Here is a 22,363-nt window from a genome sequence, read left to right on the forward strand (position 1 = left end):
TTGAATGAGTAGACTAGCACATAATACTTAATGACTAGTATCCAAGTGGTAGGTGGTGGTATTAAGGAGGGGTTAGCAAAACAATGGTGTTAGTAGGCAAGAGGCGAGGGGGGGAATTCCGAAGGGACAAAGAGGTGAAACTACTTGTGCTTCGAGATGCTGTATTCGATGGCGATGTACATGTAGCTCTAGCATCTTCATCAAGACACCGTAATGGGTATCTTGGCTCCCATGGGTGTTGAGTTATCGGGGTGCGGTTGTCTCTCTTCTTCTTTTAGTGGTTTGTCTTCTTCTATCTCATTGTAGCTCATGAAACTGGGATCCTGTGTTGATGAGAGTGGTATTGATGGCAAGGATCCATAGGTGTTGAGCATAAGAAGAAGTTATGGGTAGGATTGAGTAGGGATGAAGCACATTTATTTGGGCAAAACAGGGGTGATTAAGAAGATCCAAGCGATGGGTCACACCATTGACTAGGCTTGTGCCCTCCATGGTCCCCCCATCTAGAGATGTAAGCTACTGTCGATGTTGAGGCTTTGTGCAGTGTGTGCGCATTGACAGAGCCTTCCTTATTAACTCCCACCAGATCTCCCTTCCACATCAGCAAAACATTCTTGTATTTAGGTGGGCCCCAAAAAGTGAACATTTTTTATTTTTCATCTTTTAACATTTTGAGGTGGAAAAAACACCACACCCAACCAATATGTTGTATGATGAAAATACTTTTTTCCCTCCAAAAAGCTTGTAATTCAAGGGTCACATCAGAAGCCTGTCAGGAGAGCCAGTACATCCATAACTGACTGTCAAGTCCCCACAACCCCATAAACATAACTAACTATCAGGAACCACTACATCCATGAGATCCTGAAATTATGGGGACCCCAAAAATTATTATTTTTAAATTTTTCTCATAAATGTAATTTATTGATGAAAAACTTCATGTTAGTATATTTGTATATCAAAAATATCATTTTCTACTTAGAAAAACGGATTCGTATCAAACCTCCAACAACAAACCTCCAACAGCAAATATCATTTTCTACTTAGAAAAACGGATTCGTATCAAACCTCCAACAATAAACCTCCGAGACAGCAAAGTTTTAACTCTCTCTCTCTCTCTCTCTCTCTCTCTCTCTCTCTCTCTCTCTCTCTCTCTCCCTCTGAGGAACTCTCTGCTTTAGCTTCTTCCTCTGCTTAGCTATGGAGCCTTTGCAAGCTGTGCGTGTAGCCCCTTGTGAAGCCAGAAAATGGAAGGTTGATTTACACATTCGTATTCCTGAAGAGTATGGTAGCTCTAAAAAAACCCATCCTACTGATGCACAATCTGTCCAAGCTCGTAGGATAGCTAAGGAGAAAAATGTAGATCTTTGGGTTGATGGGCGTCTCTATCCAATTGACCCTCCATTAAGAGCAAACCCTCCTTTCCACGATTTATCATCTTTTATGCAATTTGTTGGTATAGGAGAGCTTGGCTTATTAGGATACTGCAGAAGACTGACTACAAGTGGAGCTTGGAAACCCATATTCTCCAATCTCAATTACAAGCATCACAATTCACCCTTTTACAATGTCAAGAAGGACTTAAAACATCATCAGATAAAATGAAAGAGATTCTCGCGCAGAGAATGTGGATAAGGATGCAAAGATTCAAAGGCTAGAGGAACTTATCAAACAACTCAAACTAATGCCAAATGGTGCTCGTGAACGTAAAAAGACATTGGCTGGTATAGAATCTCTTGCATTTAAAGGTGGAGCACGAAAGAAAAGTATTCATACAACAAAGTAAGTAACATAAACTTTCATTATGCACTCAGTGATTTAAACAAAATAGTCATGATTTGCGTTCAGCCATGAATTTTCTGCAAGGTGTGTGGTTCTAAACGAAGAGGGATGTAAGGATTTGGTCAAAGCCATTCTGAATACCAAGGATATTCTCTCACTATTTGTCATGTACCGACGGCGGCGGACCGGATGGCCATGTCCGGGGTTCAGTGGGAGAGGACGCCCATGCGGAGTCATGGGCGGCCAGGCTAGTGTGGACGGCAGGCCACACACTATATAGCCTGGGGGATGAGGGGCAATCCTCATTATTCCTCTATGGTTGGGTGGTGAGCCAGAGGCCGTCCCCTCTCGTGGTAACGCCCGTAGTGGCATTACGGGTATCTAACACTGGTATCAGAGCGTGGTTCCATGGGGTCGTCAGGGTCCGCCCGTGATCGGGGGACCGGAGCCCACTCAATGGTTTTCAACCATTCATCTCCTCATCCTTATCTCCAATGGAGTGTGTGGAGGGAGGCGGCCAAGACATTTTTGAAGGGAAGAACTCTCTCTCTCTCTCTCTCTCTCTCTCTCTCTCTCTCTCTCTCTCTCTCTCTCTCTCTCTCTCTCTCTCTCTCTCTCTCTCTCTCTCTCTCTCTCTCTCTCTCTCCCCGTCACACACAGCAAGTAAAACGCAGGCATTTTTTTTCTCTCGGATCGGAGCATCCCGGAGAAGCGGCGCTGTCTGAAGCCTCACAGCGCAACACAAATCGACAGGCGACTGTAAAGGGGGGTGACTATTCTCTCTCCACCACTGCTCATTTTATTAGCGTTCTTTTTTTGTAATTTTCGAGTTCTTGCATTGTTTTTTGCAAGAATTAAAGATGTCTGCTAGGCGTAGTGTGTCCCCACCGCCTTCTACTTCTCTAGGTTTTTCAGGTCTCTTGTCCTCGGTCGGCGGGTTTGACCTCGACTGAATTGTCAGGCCGTACACGCCCGACCGTTGTCCGGTCCGGAGTGCGCTCGTCGATCACGCGTGATCCGCCACCTCCAGCGCCCTCCTCGTCTATTGACCCTGCCTTAGGACCCAGCGAGCCTGCAGTGGCCGCATTAGTAGATGACCCCTTTCTGGCCGATGAGCCAGAGGACATGAACACCGACGTCGCGCCGAGGGGACCTAGGAGGACCTCTTGGAGTACGACGACGATGATTATGACCTATTGGATCCTGCTGACGTACTGACAGAGACGGAGCTCTCTAGTGGACTATTTAAATATATTAATGCCAAACTGAACAATATGGGTAAAGTCCAGGCTGATTTAGTCACGATGCTACAGAGCATCTCCACGCGGTTAGATGCACTGACAGCCGCCTCGGCTAGTACTCCGACTCCTCGTGGTAGCTGAGCTCCTGCGGCACGGGTGAGCGTAGCCTCGCCAGTGGTGGTTGCAGGAGTACAAGCCGATGCGCCTGCGGGGCCGTCCGTAGCGACAGCTTCGTCGTTATTAAAAGACTTAAAGACGCCTAGTTTTGGTGGCGAGGAAAAGGAGAGAAACAAGGAATTGGTCAATATGTTTCTAGCGAAGTGGTCAGATTTGCACGCGCTGCGCGACAGCAGCCTAGCCGGATACAGCCCATAGAGGCTAGCCTCTCATTAACCGGCAAAGCGTACAAGTGGTGGATGAATTTGACAACTCGTCCTGCCACTTGGACGGAGTTTGAAACAATGTTTCGAAAAGAACTTTGCCTGTTAATGAGGCAGAGAGAAGCTGGGAGTTATGGGATAAGTGCTCGATGGAGAACAAATCCCTAACTCAATACATCTCAGACTATAGGGAGATAGTACTCAAGCTAAAGGGAATCGATGCATTCCAGACATTGCGAGGCTTTAAAAGAGGCCTCAAAGATGATTACCTTGAGTACGTAGAGCCCTTACAGCCTAAAGACTTAGCAGAGGCAATTAAATATGCGCAGATATTTGATGACATCAAGCGTCGTAGTACGCGTGGTGGTTCTAGCAGGGCCGAGGGTAGTGAAAAGAGGAGGTCAGGCCTCAAAAGAAAAGGGTTCCGCAGTGATAAACAAGGGGATAGGACGGACCAGGAGAAGGACAGGGTGGTCATTGGTCTAAAAAACCACGACCATCCAAAAGAAAAGAGACATCGAAATCCAAAAGAAAGAGCAATATATTAAAGCGCGAAAGGAAAATTGCCGCTTTAATTGCAATGAAGTAGGGCACACGAAGGCTGAGTGTCCAAAGCCTAAAGCTAGCACGAGTGGCAACGAGCCCAAAAAAGATGGTAAATCTTATAGGCAGTTGCATACAGTGCAGAGAGTCCCTCTCAGTTCCGCAAAGTTCAGAGAGGTGACAGTGTGTCATTGTGATGAGCATCACGCTTGTTTAGTGACACCAGCGATGTGGCAGCCTACCGTAGGTCCGCATGACGGTGCGAATGTATGGCACCATAGGTGGCCGTAGAGTCACAGTTTTTATTGATGATGGAGCTAGCCACAACTTCTTGAACTACTCGTTAGTCAAGAAGTTGGGGTTGACTGAGACCCGGAGTGATCATGAATATACTGTTGGCCTAGCCAACAGATATGACAAAACGATATGGAATACCGTAGTATTGGGGGTCCCATTATCTATGCAGGACTACGAGGCTCCGCTTGACTTTCAGATCATGCACTTAGCCAGAGCAGACGTATATCTAGGCAGGGAGTGGCTGTATGGCTTGGGCCCTAGTCTAGCTCGGAATTACTTACATAATACGCTATGTTTTGAGCATGGAGGTAGAGTCATTACCCTGCAAGGCGACCGTACTGTCCCTGCCACACCACTTATTTCCTCCATGGAGCTGTGTACAGCGGTCCGCAGAGACCAGATAGCAGAGGTATATGCTTGTTACCCTCTTTTGAATTCTGTTTCCGTAGATGAAATGATAAATGATGTTTGCGTAGACAAACAAGGAAAACAAAATAACCTTGGACGAGACCCACTGTTTGAAAACCCTGTTTGGTATGCATGTGATTCAAACAAGAAAAAATCCAAGCTGAATGAGACATTAAAGAAAAAGTACGTAGATACTTTAATGAATTTATTAGAGGAATTTCAGGATGTTTTTCCTGATGATTTACCAGATGGTTTACCACCATCTAGAGAAGTAGACCATGGCATCGAAGTTATGCCAGGATCAAAACCTATAAGCAAACCTGCTTATAGATTAAGCCACTCCGCCGAGGCATAAGAGGTGGAAAAACAATTGACGGAATATTTGAACAAAGGCTTCATTCGGCCTAGTTCAAGTCCGTGGGCATCGCCTATTCTTCTAATAAAGAAGAAAGACAGATCTATGAGGATGTGCATAGACTAGATAACGATTAAGAACAAGTATCCAATGCCACGCATGGATGAGTTGTTTGATCAACTCTATGGATCGAGATACTTTACAAAAATAGACCTGAGATCTGGGTATCATCAGGTTAGAATTAAACAAGAAGATGTTGCGAAGACATCATTTAGAACCCGTTTCGGGCATTTTGAGTTTTTGGTTATGCCATTTGGGCTAACCAATGCTCCAGCGACGTTTATGACGCTGATGGACAGCATTTTACGTCCATATCTGGGAAAATTTGTAGTAGTTTTCCTAGATGATATTCTTGTGTACAGTAAGACACAGAAAGAACACATAGAGCATTTGCATCTAGTGTTCGAAAGCACAAACTATTTGCAAAGAAGAGCAAATGTGAATTTTTTGAAACAGAAATTCACTACCTTGGCCATATTATATCCGTCGATGGTACGCGGATGGAGCCAGAAAAAGTAGAGGCTATTCTTAAATGGCCAGCGCCAAAGAATCTTGAGGAACTGCAGATTTTTCTTGGCATGTCGGGGTTCTACCGACAGTATGTGAAGGACTACGCGAAGATCGCAGTCCCGTTACGGTCAAAAACTAAAAACATTAGTTGGGGGGACCCAACAGAAAAGCTTTGATAAGCTCAAGGTGACCGTAGCAACAGTTGCACCTGTTTTGACTATTGTCGATCCAAATGAGCCGTTTGTTTTGGAAACAGATGCTAGTAATGAGGCCATTGGGGCCATACTTATGCAAAGGGGATGCCCAATTGCATTTGAGAGTAAAAAGTTAGATCGTGCGCAGCGTAACTACTCGGCTTATGAGTGAGAGTTACTAGCGATAGTTCATGCACTGAAAAAGTGGACACTATTTATATGGTGCTACTTTTGAGGTCCGAACGGACCATGAAAGTCTGAAATGGCTTTCAAGTCAAAATGAACTGAAGGGTAGAAAAGCTCGGTGAGCGGAGATTCTACAGGAGTTTGACCTTCAGATACATTACCAGAAAGGTAAGTATAACGTGGTGGCAGATGCACTTAGTCGCATGCCACAGATTAATGAACTTAGTTTCACAGTCTTCAAGAATGATTTCTTGGAGTCACTACGTGGTTTATGTGAGCACGATCCATCTTTTACAGAGGTTTGGCGCGCTATATGCGTACTCACTTCTTCACAGACGCGACCACCTCCCTCGTTGGCACGGATTGCTAGTCCGGAGAGACTGGCCGAAGGTGCAACGGGAAGGGAAGCGAGAGTTAGTCCGGAGAGACTAGCCGTGTCTTTTGGGTATAGTTTGGGGCCGGAGAGCTCTGACGTAGGCCCTTCATCACCTTTGACTGCCACGGCTTCAAAGGGGAGTGATAAACTTCGTCGGGGGGAGAAATATGCTAATTACTCCATTGATGACGGGTACTTACTCTACAAGGGTAGAATATGTGTACCAACTATTGGTGACTTTCGGGCCCAAATTCTTAAAGAAAGTCATGATAGTCCAAGTGCGGGTCATCCTGGGATTCAAAAGACCTATGCACTAGTAAAAAGATAGTTTTATTGGCCTAGTTTGTTTAAGGACGTCCAGACTTATGTGCTGAAATGCAGTAAGTGCCAGGTCAATAAACATGAACGTCTTAAGGTTGGAGGACTACTCCATCCGCTGGAGATTCCTCAAGGGAAATGGGAAAGCATTTCCATGGATTACCCAAGATGAGTCGAGGGAATGACTCGGTGTGGGTGGTAGTGGACAGGTTAACTAAAATGGCAAAGTTTATCGCCACGAAAAAAACTGTTAAAACGCCAGAGTTGGCAAAACTCTTTATTGAACATCTCTACAAGCTATATGGCCTGCCCGCAGATATAGTGTCGGATAGAGATAGAAAGTTCAACAGTCATTTTTGGAGGGAAGTCTTCAAAAAGTTGGATACTACTCTGAGTATGAGTACGGCAGATCATCCGGAGTCTGATGGTCAAACTGAAAGAGTTAACCAAATTCTAGAGGATATGTTGCGTTCTTATGTTAGTAAGAAGCAATCTAATTGGGAAGAGTACTTGCCCTTATTGGAGTTTGCCTATAACAGCTCCAAACACTCAGCGAGACTGGATTTACACCATTCATGTTAATGTATGGATTCCAGCCGAGATCTCCGATGGCTGTAGGCCTAGAAAAGGAGAAGATTCAATCTGTCAAGGATTTCCTTGAAGATATGAATGATATGCTCAGAGCCGCACGTGAGAGCATTCGTAGCGCTCAAGATCGCGCTAAAACTTATGCGGATAAAGGACGTAGAAAGGTGACCTTTGCAGAAGGTGACTTTGTATTCCTCAAGGTTCCTGCGCAATCAGAAACCATGAAAACGGGAAAGTGTGATAAACTTTCTCCGAGATATTATGGTCCTTTTAAAATCCTTAAGAAGATTGGGGACGTAGCATATAAACTTGAGTTACCGGAGAGTTCTCAAGTCCATCCTGTCTTCCATGTCAGTAAACTGAAGAAATCAGTTCACGGGTTAGAGAACGCAGTTTCTCCAGATATTTTGGTGGACTTGATAGAGCCACCAAAGATACCACATGAACCTGAAAAGATTCTACAGTATCGTGACAGACAAACCCGACATAAAGTGTACCAGGAGGTACTTGTTAAATGGACAGATAGAGATGAGGAGGTAGCTACCTGGGAATGCCGTAGTGCAATTTCCAAAAGGTTTCCCCAGTTTGTTTTCGAGGACGAAAACTCTTCTTAAGGGGGGGTAATGTCATGTAGGCTGTAACGCCTGACCGACGGCAGACTGGATGGCCATGTCCGGGGTTCAGTGGGAGAGGACGCCCATGCAGAGTCATGGGCGGCCAGGCTAGTGTGGACGGCAGGCTACACACTATATAGCCTGGGGGATGAGAGGCAATCCTCATTATTCCTCTATGGTTGGGTGGTGAGCCAGAGGCCGTCCCCTCTCGTGGTAACGCCCGTAGTGGCGTTTTTACGGGTATCTAACATTATTAATGACCCTCATCGTCCTAAATACCACCTCCATCGATTCTTCATTAATTCAACATGTTTGTGATGCAGCTGGAATCAGCATGAAAGGGTACCAAGCAATAAAGTGATCATGTTAAACGCACTATTAAAGCTACATTGCGTGCTCAAATTTCTAGGAAAGACTCATCAATCAGTTGAAAGGCATTCACTTTCAAAAATTATGATGGCAAAGAAGGATGCACGAGTCCTCATTGCATGGATTAGTCAACTAGATGACTATTTCTCTAGCGAGAAGTTCTCAAAAAAGGATAAAATTAAATGTGCTTACAATCATTTGATCAAAAGTGCGGCTTTATGGTGGAACATGATTAATCAAGGTAAACATCAACCTTAAACATGGAAAGCGTTTCAAAAACTCTTAAAGAAACATTTTCTACCATTGCAGTACAAAGCTAAAGCATGTCAACGATGGGACACTCTATGCCAGATTGATAAAGAGAATATCCAAGCTTATATCGACAAATTTTGGTATATTCTTTTACAAGTTCAAGTTATTTGAAAAAGTCAAGAAAAAAGAGCAACATAGAAAATTCATTGCTGGACTTAAGTCTACCATTAGGACTGACATTAACATGTTTCACCCACTTGACCTTAGCACGGCTATGGACCTTGCCTTAAATTCAAAACGTAAATAGCTATACCTAGAGATTTCAAGATACAGGATAAATCTTTTACAAAATCTGCAAAATCTTCTTTTCCTTCTAGTACTTTTGATAAATCCAGGATGCAAAAGGGGAAAGATATGACTAAAGGAGGTACTTGGAAGGACAACAATAATAAACCTTCAAATAGAAAACCAAAGAATCGAACCTTCAGATGCTACAATTGTCATAAGGAAGGACATCTCACGACGTAGGATTGCCCTGACAAAAAGAATAATTCCACATCGATGGCTCGCCTCAACGTTATTGAAGAAGACAATGAAGAATCTTTCAAGCAAGAGGATAACTTTGATCTCGACTATTCAGATCAAGGTAAGTTTTCCATTCATGCTTTATTGAGGATTCAAGGAAAATCAATTTCTATATTGCATGATGATGGTAGTTCGCATGATTTTATTTTTGAGAAAGCATTGAAAGAACTTAACCTAGATGCATCGTACTCTAGTTAATGGTAAAAGCTACATTTCAAGGTACTAAGTACAATTGCACCAAGGAGGTTAAAGATTTAGAATTACAGATGGGTTCACTAAAAGAAAAGAGAACATTCCTAGTGGCACCTTTACAAGGTGTGGATGTCATCTTAGGTATGCCATGGAGACATGAGCATAACCCCCATATTGACATGGAGACATGAGCATAACCCCCATATTGACTATGACACCCATACCATATGGTTAATAAAAGATGACCAAGAAATTTGTCTTCAATGCCCATTTTTGACTCATACTGTGAGAATTGCAAGTGTTGTGCATGGGCAAGGGCAAAAGGTGTGCTTGTGATCGTAATCACCTAGGCATGCCTAATCATCTAGAGACTCTCTCTCTCTCTCTTTTTTGTCCTCATGTGGGTGATGACTTACATGTGTTTATTAGTCAGCACCCCAAAAGAGGGTTTTGTACTGATTAGCCCATTTGGCTAGATTTGTGAGCTTACCCTTGAGTTTATCTTTGAGTGGCTGTATAAACTTTGACATTTGTGGCACTGTCTCTTATGTTGTTGATGAAGTTGAGGGGCAGGGTGGAGCATCATGGACGAGGCTCCTTTGATTGAAAGGGCTAGGTGAATTAAACTCTTGAGTGCCCATGGGTTGTGTGTGGGCAAGTGCAAGTTGGTAGGATTTAGTTGATGCAGAGGCAACTTGCTAGCATATTGGTTGCCAAACCATCTTCATCAAATTGGACACGTACTGGCTTGGTTGGGGTGGTTTGGGCCAACTCATGAGGGTTATGCCGTTGGGAGCCAAATGATGGAGTTGCCATCATTGAAGCCTTGGGCTTCTATGAGATGTTTGGGCACCCATCGTTGCCAAGTGATGAAGGCCCATGGTTAACGAGGCTTGGTGGTTTTTTGTCGAATGGGGCTTTGATCTGCGCGACGAGTAGGTTGTCGACGGTGAGGAAAAATGGTTGATTGTGCCTTCATTAGAAGCCTTGTGCACTTACCAGGCAGTTGGGGACTAGCCACAACATTGAAGCTTTGGCTTAGGGATGGATTTTGTTTGCTTGGTTTGCTTCTTGCTCTTAGGTTTTTGAAATGGCCATTTTGGGATCCAGAGTTGTGTAGCCATCGTAGAATCCTTGAGCTATAAGAAGATTCGTGGGCACTCACCATTGATTGTTATCATGATAAAGGTAAGAGGTTGGGGTGTTGGCAGCGGTGCAGGTGGTCGAGGATGCAGAGTTGAGGGGGATTGTTGATGACGAAGCTTGATTGTCAAGGTTGGATGGGGTCAACAGTCCAACATTGGTGAGGCACGAGTGTGATAACAGGGGAGACTGTCGGTGATGAGGATGGGGCTCGAGGGAGAAGGGCAGTCAAGGGTGAAGGTGTGTGTATGATTTCCTCTTAAGGACATGAGGAAGGTGGCTTTTTGGCACCGTTTCTTTGCGCCAATTGATTTGGCAGTGAGTGGCATCAATCCACTCTTTTTCGATTATTATCCGACCTTGGAGTGCTGCTACATCCCCGACAATGGTGCCAAAGATGTTAAGCTCACCCTAACATGTCGTGGGAAGTTACCGATCCACTGAGCTCAAGCTATGCTTAAGAGATCCACGGTAGCCACTCATTACCACTATCCTCCCACACTCGTTTGTCACATTGAGGCGGTTACTAATCCAACGGGTGGTGCAATCTCTCTCACAAAGATCATGTGGGATCTCCACAGAAGATGATCGCGTGATAGCCTAATCACTCAAGCAAGAGGGGGAGAAGAAGCAAGAGGGAAGCATGAGAGAACAAGTGATTATCACTAATCACTTCCAAACCCTAACCCGAAGCACACCACACATGCTAGATTAGTGTTAAGAGAGAGAGAGAGAGAGAGAGAACACTCCACTTCTATTGCACAAATGGGAGAATGAGTTACAAACAAGAGAAATTAGATTTTATATTTCTAAGCCTTTTCCCACTAGGCCACCCGAGAGGTGCCCAAAACATAGCTACAAGGATTTTCTGGTTTAGCCAACTGACCAAGATCCTCTTGTCTGTCCTTTGAATCTCAATACTTGGGAGCATCTTTAGGGTGTTTCCCTCATCAAATGATGGGTTTTACAATATAGTGTTCAGACAGTTGTCGTAGGAATGTGTTAACCAGTATGTGGTTAACATACTCCCCTTCCTAAACTCGATCGTGTCCTCGTGATTCGTAAGAGGTTGTCGAGGGATGTTAAGAAGTGTCACACTTGGTTGATCATCATGTCTCTCTGAAAATGAGAGGGGGTGGGGGGGGTAGTAAGATGGAAAGAAGTTAGTGGAGTTTGGCATAATTGAGTATCCATCTAGTAGTATGGGCTCTTATGAATTTACTTTCTTGTATGTGCCCAGTTTTACTTTTTATTTTATTTTTAATGTTTTGCTTTTTTGTTGCCTTTGTACTTAGACATCCTCTTGAGAGAAGTTAGAGTACTTGAATGAGTAGACTAGCACAGAATACTTAATGACCAGTATCCAAGTGGTAGGTGGTGGTGTGAATGAGGGGTTAGTAAAACAATCATGTTAGTAAGCAAGTGGCGAGGGCGGGGATAAGGAGGTGACTCGCATGGATACTTCTTGTGCTCCAAGATGTTGTATTCGATGGCGATGTACATGTAGCTCTAGCATCTTCATCAAGACACCTTAATGGGCATCTTGGCTCTCATGGTTGTTGATTTATTCGGGTTCGGTTTTCCCTCTTTTTCTTTGATCGGTTTGTCTTCTTCTGTTGTCGTAGCTCATGGGACTAGGATCCTATGTTGATAGGAGTGGTAGTTGATGCCAAGGATCCATAGGTGTTAACCATCAGAAGAAGTTATGGGTAGGATTGATTAGGCATGAAGCACAATTATTAGGGTGAAGCATGGGTGATTAAGAAGATCCAGGTAATGGGTTGTACCATTGACTAGGCTTGCACCCACTATGGTCCCCCCATCCAGAGATGTAGCTAGATGGCTGTCTGATGATAAAGCTTTGTGCAATGTGTGCGCATAGGACAGAGCCTTGTGAAAATTGCAAGTGTTGTGTATAGGTGAGGGGGGCAAAAGGTGTGCCCGTGGTCCTAATCACCTAGATATTCCTCATCACCTAGAGAATCTTTTTTCTGGGCCCTCGTTGGGTGAGGACTTATATGTGCTTATTGTTCAACACCCCTAAAGAGGGTTTTGTACTGATTAGCCCATTTGGCTAGAATTGTGAGCTTACCCTTAAGTTTATCTTTAAGTGGTTGGATAAGCTCTGACATTTGTAGCACTGCCCCTTGGTTCAGTGAAGAAGTCAAGGGGCAAGGTGGAGCATCGTGGACGATGCTCCTTTAGTTGAAATGGCTAGGAAAATGGAGCTTTGGAGTGCTGTGTGGGCAAGTCCATAGGATGTAGTTGATGAAGAGGAGACTTGCTTTTTCGTTGTCACCAAACCATCTGTATCAATTGGACAGGTACTGGCTTGGTTTGTGTATTGAGGGTTATGTCGTGGGATCCAAATGATGGAGTTGCCATCGTTGAAGCCTTGGGCTTCTAAGAGACATTGGGACACCCATCGTTTTGCCGAGTGATGAAGGCCCATGGTTGACGAGGCTTCTTGGTTTTTTAACGAATGAGGCTTTGAGCTAGAAGTAGGTTGTTGACACTGAGGATAGGTGTGTGTTGCCATCCTGGAAGTCGTGAGCTGTGAGCACGTTGGTAGGCACCCATTGTCGTTAGCTTTGCTATGCTTGGGGTTGGGGCACCCATCATTGCCGAGTGATGAAGACCTATGGTTAATGAGGCTTCTTGGTTTTCTAGCAACAGCGAGGCTTTGAACTACAAGTAGGTTGTCAACGTTGAGGACAGGTGTTTGATTGTGGCTTTGGGAGCCACAGGTGTGTTGCCATCATGGAAGCCTTGAGCTATGAGCACGTTGGTAGGTACCCATCGTCGTTAGCTTCGTTGTGCTTGGGGTTGCCTAACCTTTAGGTGTTGGGCCTTTTGTCCGCAATTCTTTGGGGAGTTATTGTGGTGGGTGGATGAGCATAGGCGGCATGCTTGGGTAGCTAGAGGCGAGTATTACCTTCATAGTAGCCTTGTTCTCTTAGCAGGGTTAGGGACAACAAGCCAACGATGAAGCTTTGGCTTAGTATTGGTTTTTGTTGGCTTGGTTTACTTCTCTCATCCCACATGGTCTTCTAATTCTTTTTTCATCTCAATACAAAAACCTCTTCATTCCACTAGATAGGCATCATATTTTCTAAATTCCTCTAGTCTTCTCCAACAAGGAATTTTAGTTGTGGGCCTAGGACCTCTCTAATATCCTGATAAACTAGAGAAATGAAGATCTTCAACTCGATTTTATCTAGGCTCTTTACAATATCCTCAATGTATTCTAAATCATAAGTGTTCCCCCATAAGAACCCACTCATACTCCTTTTCCATCTTAGTACTAGTTCCTTTATTGAGCAAAAATCTATGTAATGTGATAAGATATAATGCTTTAACAACACTCCAATGTGAATTGGACCCTTAATGGTCCAAAAACATCAACATCATTAGCACATCGCACAATTAACAGAGGAAAATTTCTCTGTTATTACAAAGCTTTACAACTTCAAATCTCATTTTTAAGCCTTCAAAATTGATGAGCTCATAACCTTAATTAGATGCATGTAGCCAATTGCAACAAAATAACTTTGATTGCGCTCAATTTCCCCTGTCTCAGATTTTATCCACACAGCATGCTGCTATGGTGATTTGAGCTTCAATTTATTATTGTTGTAGGGATTGTTAATGATAAAAGTGATCTTCAGCACTTAGCAATGCTCCTCACGGCTCTCATTTGTAGTAAAAAAAAACACTTAAATCCAAGGATTGAGCTAATTTGTTTAAGGAGGTAAAAGATGGGGGGAAATAAATAATCTAATAGTAATGATTATACTAATCTTGATTAATTCTAATGCTTAAAATCTTAATGGAGATGGAGAAGGCTTAGAATCCTAATTGAGATGGAGAAGGCTTAGAATCTTAATTGAGATGGAGAAGGCTGTGATACCAATTGTGAGAATGGAGATGGAGAAGACTTTGATACCGATTTTGAGAATGGAGATGGAAAAGGCTCTGATACCGATTTTGAGAATGGAGATGGAGAGAAGGCTTTGATACCAATTGTGAGAATGGAGATGGAGAAGGCTTAGAATCGTAATGGAAATGGAGAAGGCTTTAATACCAATTGTGAGAATGGGGATGGAGAAGACTATGATACTAATTATGAGAATGGATGAGATAGCTAGTCATGATGCTAAAGGAGTGATTAGGATGGATCGAAACATTATGTGGGCATCCATTAGATGAACTAATTAGTGCTAATGATGATGATTAAAAGATAATGAAACTCTTGTTGGTGGATGAGGGAAAAGATGCTCTGCACACTCACACAGGCACATACACAGTCACACAAGAGCTTAGAGAGCGAGAGAGATGAGATGCGATAGATAGAAGTACTCGATAATAATAGTAAATGTGTGGAGTTCAAGGTACTAATAAGCCTAGTCCTAGGGTTGATGTGGCTAACACACAAGAGTGTGTTCACACAAGGAAAAAACCCTGCCAAGCATAAGGTAAAAAGTGCTTATGTGTCTCGGGCTCTTCACACCATGGACTTCCAAGGCTAACAATTGACTGATGGACGTGGAAGCAACTGACTGAGGGGCGAATGCTGAACTAGTTGATGGATGGAATCTGAATTGGCTAATGGATGGAAGCAAAATTAGTCCTAACTGAATCAGTTAATGAAAGTTAAAAGCTAAATGCTGAATGCCAAAGGTAGAAGTCTGAAATCCGAATGCGGAATGCATAGTGTTGAAGTGGAAAGCCGACCTGCTAAATGGGTACACCCGACCAAGAGAGTAAACTCGGCCAAGAAAGTAAGCCAGGCCAATTAAATGTGGATAGCTGAAGACTGAAAGCTGATTGCTAAATGCAAAGACTAAAAGCCGAGCTGCTGACGTGGAAGTTGCAATCAAATGCCAAAGCACCGATGGTGGGCTGAAAGGTAAATGCAGAAAGCCAAGTGTTGAAAAGCTGACCTGTTGAAAGCCTAAAGTGCAACGGTGAAAGCGAAAACCCGAGCCCGACTGCTGAAATCCGGAAGCTGAATGGCTAACTAGGCAAAGCCGATAGATGTAGAAGGCTGATGCCGAAAGCTAAAAATCGAAGGTTGAATTGCTAACTGGGCAAAACCGACAGATGTAGCTAAATGGTGGATCGAGCACAACTAGCTGAATGCTGAATGTTAACTGCATATTGGTTAACACATTCCTACGACAACTATGTCCGCACACTTATGTAATGGGTGCTGCACTATATTGTAAATCCCATCATTTGATGAGGGAAACACCCTAAAGACAATCCCAAGTATTGAGCTTCGCAAGATAGACAAGAGGATCTCAGTCAGTTAGCCAAACCATAGAGAAAAGCATATTATTGAAAAGGCAAGTGTGCACACCTTTAGGTTGGGCTATAATTTGGGAAGTAAAACCAACTAGTGGGCATGACTACTAGGACCAAATTCAAACAAAAACTAGCCCTTGTTGATAGTGTAGCAAGCCATAACTTCATGTCTCATAAAACCAGTGTTCTTTAGGTCAACCCCCACACACTTCCACCTAAGGTAAACGCTAGGATGGTAGATTAAAAAGCTATTACATGTCTCAGAGCCTTTTTTACTTTGTTTTGCATTGGGAATAACCTTGGCCTCAAGCTAAAGCAAAGGCCTTTTCTTTTATGGAATGGTCAATGGTGAGGTCTTCATGGGTGAACCTTCTATAAATAGGAAGAGTTTTTGGTGTTGAGGAGATGATGTCATGCCTTACTTGAGGTTTCAAGGACTCTAATTCTTCCTTCATCTCATGAGCATGACTGATTTTGGAATCATAGTCAACTTGGCATTAGTTATGCCCCATCATCCTTGTCCCACCATAAGGAATCCCTTTTCTTGCATAGTCCTTTGTCCAAGCATCACAAAGAACTTACCTTCTAAACACCACATCCACTAACTCTACTAACTCTTCAAAAGAATCTCAATCAAAGCTAACCTCCATAAAACTCCATGTCCCTAATGCTTATCATGGGCAAAAGTGGTGGGGGTGCCCATGTACATATTTGAGCAAGCATAAGGGTATTATGAAGGGAATGGCAACATTTGGGTCCCCAAAAGGTCTCAAGAAATTAAAGCTACTACTTCCAATACCAAGAAGAAAAGAAGACATGCCCATAAGAGCTCAAAGTTTTAACCACATACTTGGTGGTGGGTCACAAATGAATCACTATAAACATATGGGTACTAGAAGGTACACACAAGTCTAACTCCCTAAGGCAACAAATTTCCCTTCTCCCCCCAAAAACAAATGGTAGGTAGTTTATGCACTCCGAACACAATGATATTATAAAGGTAGCACGCATGTTTGGTTTCCCAAGTTAGCCTCAACCAAACCTCAAGCCTCTTCGAGTCCACAAGCTACCAACAAATGGAATTGGAGGCTAAAAGCCCCCAAAGAAGTACATAGATCACACCTAGCCTTACCAAATGGTAAGAGAGGAAGATCTTCCTTCCACATCTGCAATACAAAAACATAAAGAGGCACCCAATAGGTATTACCCGAATAAGAGCTACCCCAAAGTAGCTTTACTACTAGAAACCTCGCCTCAACATCACCATTATCCATTAAGTCACAAGTACACTTAAAAGCTTTTGTTGAGCCTCAAGCACCTATGCCAAATCTTGTACATTTTCAAGTCTTGCCACACATGGGCAAGAAATAGGTAAAAACCCCTTCTTCATTAGATAGTGATGCATGAACCATAATAAACTTGACACGCCATTAAAAGGGGCAAGAGGTAAATGTTGAAGAAAGAAACATTAAAAAAGAAATAGTACTATAGTTGACTAAAGTAGAAGAGAAGAAGAAGAAGGGGGGTGCTAGAGTGTCTTTGAGGAGAATTGTGTTACAAACATCGTGTTGCAGCCTTCTAGGTACATCTCTAGATGGGGGGCCATGGTAGGCATTAGTGTGGTACATGGTACAACCCATTAGCTAGAGAGTTATTGAGATAAGGATGGCCATCGGCCATGTTTCTTTTTACCCAGCCAACCCATACACTCCACCTAATCATTTTCACTAAGGGCTTCACGACGGATAATATGCACTTCACTATCGCATTTTGTATGCAAAGGCATTCATTTACACTCCACAAAAATTAACTTTAAAATTTGGGTAGTATAACTCTAAGTTTCAATGTCATGGTGCTACATGTGAATGCATGTTTCCTAGGCTAGCCAAATCCCAATTCATGCACATACTTATTCACCCCTACAAATTCATGTTCACATGTGTAAATGCACATACTAGGCTCCATAACCATCTACACATACACGTTCATATATCCTCACCTATACATTTGACACCCACCACTGCTGTGAATGCATGTTTGTATCTCCATGTGCATTTATGTACCCACTGTATGCATATGTACATTATGATCTTTTTCTTGCAGAGGGATATCCCCATGCCAAACCAATATAAAGAGGCTCATGTTCCTCCTCATTTTGCACTATTCACTACAGATTGTAGCAAGGATTTTAGTTGCTATAGGAGCGAGCTTCTATAGGAGCACATGAACCCCATTTTCTGAGCTTAATTTTATAGGACCCTCATCATGTTGAAAGCATTAGAATCTGACACGTCTTTTGCGACCTTCATCTAGATACAAATAAAAAAGCAAAAAAAATCCCCCAAGATGCATTATTTAAAGGAATACACTATCTCGAGTTAGTGATTGAGCACTCCCCCTTAGGAAAGGAGCTTAGTGATGCACAACCACATAAAGTTGCAATAAAGGTTGCCTACCTCATGGAACCTTGCCAGCATATTGTTTCGCTGATACTAAGGTGATGGTCCAGCTAGAGAAACTAAAAGAGCTTGGAGAGATGCTCACACTACCACCATGGGGGTGGCTCCAACTTGATAAGCTTACTTCATTTTGATGTATGATGCAAATCTCCTGAGGACCCTTAATTAATGGTGCCATTGACCCTAGATGGAATCATGAAGGCCCTCTCTACTGAGAGCTTCTAAGCCTAATAAAAGGAACCTTGATGTACATAGTCTCATTAAGGGGAGTCATCAAGGGGCATCATCAAAGGGTTGACTAACAAGGATTGAGTTTGAATGGAGAACATCTCCATGGAAGATCTATTATATAGAGTCTCATCAAAGATGTCATTAAGGGGCATCATCAAGGGGTTGACTAATAAGGACCAAGTTTGAATGGAGAACATCTCCATGGAAGAGCTAGTGTACAAAGTCGCACCAGAGATGTCATCAAGGGGCATCATTAAGGGGCTGACTAACAAGGAATAAGTTTAAATGGGAGAACATCTCCATGAAAGAGCTAGTTCTACCAACCAAAGAACTTATGCTTATGGCTCATTTTTTATGGATATATAGATTTAAGAGGTGTAACCTCTTTACACTAGCTAAGCTAAGATAAGGACATCTGGTCAACTAGGCTAACCATTTCCATCATGAGATCTAGGTAATCTACACCAACTTGGCATGCAAGTTTGTAGTAGGGATGATGTTTATAAAATATCTTTATCGTGCAACAAGTCATGCAGCCATCTCCATCACGATGGCAATGGTCACCACCAAGGCTGACCATTTCTATCATGAGATCTAGGTAATCTACACCAACCGGTATGCAAGTTTAGAGTAGGGATGATGTTCATAAAGGTTTTTATCGTGCAATAAGTCATGTAGACATCTCCATTATGATGGTAATGGTCAACTAGGCTGACCACTTTCATCATGAGATCTAGGTAATCTACACCAAGCCACTAGTATATAAGTTTGTAGCAGGGATGATGTTCATAAAAGATCTTTATCGTGTAGTAAGTTATATAACCATCTCCATCATGATGGCAGTGGTTAACTAGGCTAACCATTTCCATCACAAGATCTAGGTAATCTACACCAACCTGGTATGTAAGTTTATAGCAAGGATGAAAAGGTCTTTATTATGCATGTAGCTAGGTGGGAGAAATTACCACCTCCTGTTAAATAGCAAGGATGAAAAGGTCTTTATTATGCATGTAGCTAGGTGGGAGCAATTACCACCTCCTGTTAAATACTCCGTGGTGTTAGCACTTCAAGGGGTACATGCAACTAGTCACTCAAATGGAACCAAGGAACAACACACCAAAATATAATGTGAATAAATGATGAGTTTCTACATAGCGCTTTTATGGATATAAGGCTTTCTCCATTATCTCAAGTTCACACCACCCTAGTAGGCAACTTCATTTCACATGTGTTCTTTAATGTTGCCATCTAGAATACCCGAGATGCTTGCCCGACATCCTTGTGGGCCTAACTTCTTTGCTTTAGGTCATGATGGACATTATTATCATGTTCATGAATATGAAAATGGATCAGGCACATGCTGCACAAAAACACCTCCTCTTCTCCCAAGCACAATGCCACCTACTACAACGAGTTGCCTCTTCTCCCAAGCACAATGCAGCATACCCAAATCCTATCCAAAGACCCCTACGCTACCCAACACTTCCTCATCATCCCTTCCTCACCATGCTATATTTTAAAAGCATCATCTGCTTCATCGAGCTTGACACCCTTTATTGTATCCCATATCATTTGTCTTGCCCTCAACCTCAAGGGTTGATGCAACATTCTCACATATTCTGACAAATTAGGATAAAGGGGGAGCTGATAGAACCAATAGAGCCAAGAGTGCCCACACGATTATGCCCATATTTGCATTCTTTTGTGATCGTCAAATATGCTATTAATTGGATGAAGGGGTCAGAATAGCATTTTATCGATGACACATACGGGCATTTGATTGTAGAGATGACACATACGGGCATTTGATTGTAGAGATGAGCACACAATACCCCCTATTGGCCTTCTTTGTTCCCTACCATAGAGTATGGGAGATAGTTACAACTCATGTAGGATCTCTAGACACATCGATTCATCAACCCATACTCTATGTCCATAGAGTATGGGAATAGTTACAACTCATGCAGGATCGCTAGACACATCCATTCATCAATCTAGACCACATGGCTAGCCCATAGGGTCATTTTTGATAAAGAATACATGGAAGCCCATACGTTATATAGGTCTATAAAGCTGGCAAGCCACAATTAAGGAGGAAGAAGATGGTGATGATGATGGGGATGATGCCATTGATGACAACGATACCCCTAGAAGCTTTAATATAGTGGTGTAGTCCAACAATCTCAAGGCCCTCCCATGGGAAGAGGAACTTCATATGTAGCCCCCTTTTCTAGCCGAGAGCCATCCAAGATCCCCCACAATAAACACCCTTATTTACACGTTTATGTATAACATATTTTACATCAATAGATCTTCTACATAATTAGCCCCACCCCTCTTTCCACACCATGGCCATGCACTCCCCTACACCACCCATTGCTGCCTCCATGGCCACACACTCCCAGCCTTGCACTCCCCCCTTGGCCTCTACACCACCCTTGCCACCACACCCATTTCTATACACCTTGCCAACCTTTCCAATCTCCACCACACTAGAAGAAGAGGTTCTTAAAGGCCTTGGCATCCCATCCACCTCCCATACTTTGCCCATCATTCATACTTCTACAATTCAAGCCTCTGCATAGGTTACCCTTGAAGAAAAAGGCCTAGGGTTAGTTGCCTGCATATAAGCTATGGTGGCTTAGAGTGAAACAGGACTATGGCAAAGAGAGAGAGAGAGAGAGAGAGAGAGAGAGAGAGAGAGAGAGAGAGAGAGAGAGAGAAAGATAATGCACAAATAAAGAGATAGATTCACACAACTAAAATGATGTGACTTGTATTATATTTCTTGACTCAAGTACAATGCTTTTATAGGCTTAGAGCCTCTCTTGCATGACATCACTACTTAGGTTAGTACACGTATCTAGATATTTAGGTGTGCACCACTCTAAGAGTGGGTTCACACATAGACACATACATACGTTGCCCTTTTAGAGGTTGTTCACACACACTTGTCCTTTTGTACTTGGATAAGGCTTGTTCTCTAACAAGTATCAATAACGGAATGTTTAGAACCTTAGAGTACTAGCTATTACATCATCTTTAGCATTAAAAACATGTGGTTAAATTGATGTGTCACATTGTTGACTTTGCCACACTAATATACACTGGCTCATAACCTTAGGTTCTGCACATAGGCATTAGCAATATATGCACATGCATAAGCATTAGTAAGTATAACACTCATAAGGTTTTAAACCTTACAAGGACAGTTGCATTTCACATCACTATATTCAATTACCAATGCACTCTTGACCTTCCATATTCCCACACATCTTATATATATATATATATATATATATATATATATATATATGTACATGCTTTGTAGCTTGCTTAAGCATGAATGTAATCAAGGATGAATCAAGATTAGGATGTCTCGTTCTATGTGCTTTTGTGTATGTTTTATTTGTCTACTTCTCTGTGTTTGGGTAATCTCTAGGCACTTCTAGCATACCCAATCTCCCCAGAATCCCAATTTCTTGATTAGATTAGTGTTTTCTAGGAACCTTATGTGTTCATCATATATTTTGGTGTTTATCCATGGTGTTTTCTAGTAGGCTTATATGGTGTTTTCTAGTAAGCCTATATGTTCATCATATATTTTGGATCCATGCAAATATTTATGTAGATGCCTATGTGTGTAATAGCATAACCACTTATTTGTCTTCATTTTGGATATTGACTCCACTTATTCATCTAATTCTTGATTATTTTATGGTTCTATCTTTTTATATTGTATGATTTTTCATGGTATTCTATGTAATACATGGGTGCTTAGCTTTGATATACTCTTAGAGTGATGTACTCATGCTTATCGATTCGATCTTTTACCATGTGTGCTAGGTGTTAATCTTAGGTTTTACCCATAGGGAGCATTAGTACGTATAACTTTTTTAAAGGTTGTGAACCTTAGAAGGGGAGTTGCCTTTCTCATGACTATTTAGTTACATTAAACTTTTTGTATTCCTCC

The sequence above is a fragment of the Cibotium barometz genome, chromosome 43, assembly GCF_041138505.1.
Source record: "Cibotium barometz isolate CiBa-2024 chromosome 43, ASM4113850v1, whole genome shotgun sequence".
In the NCBI taxonomy this organism is placed as follows: domain Eukaryota; kingdom Viridiplantae; phylum Streptophyta; class Polypodiopsida; order Cyatheales; family Cibotiaceae; genus Cibotium; species Cibotium barometz.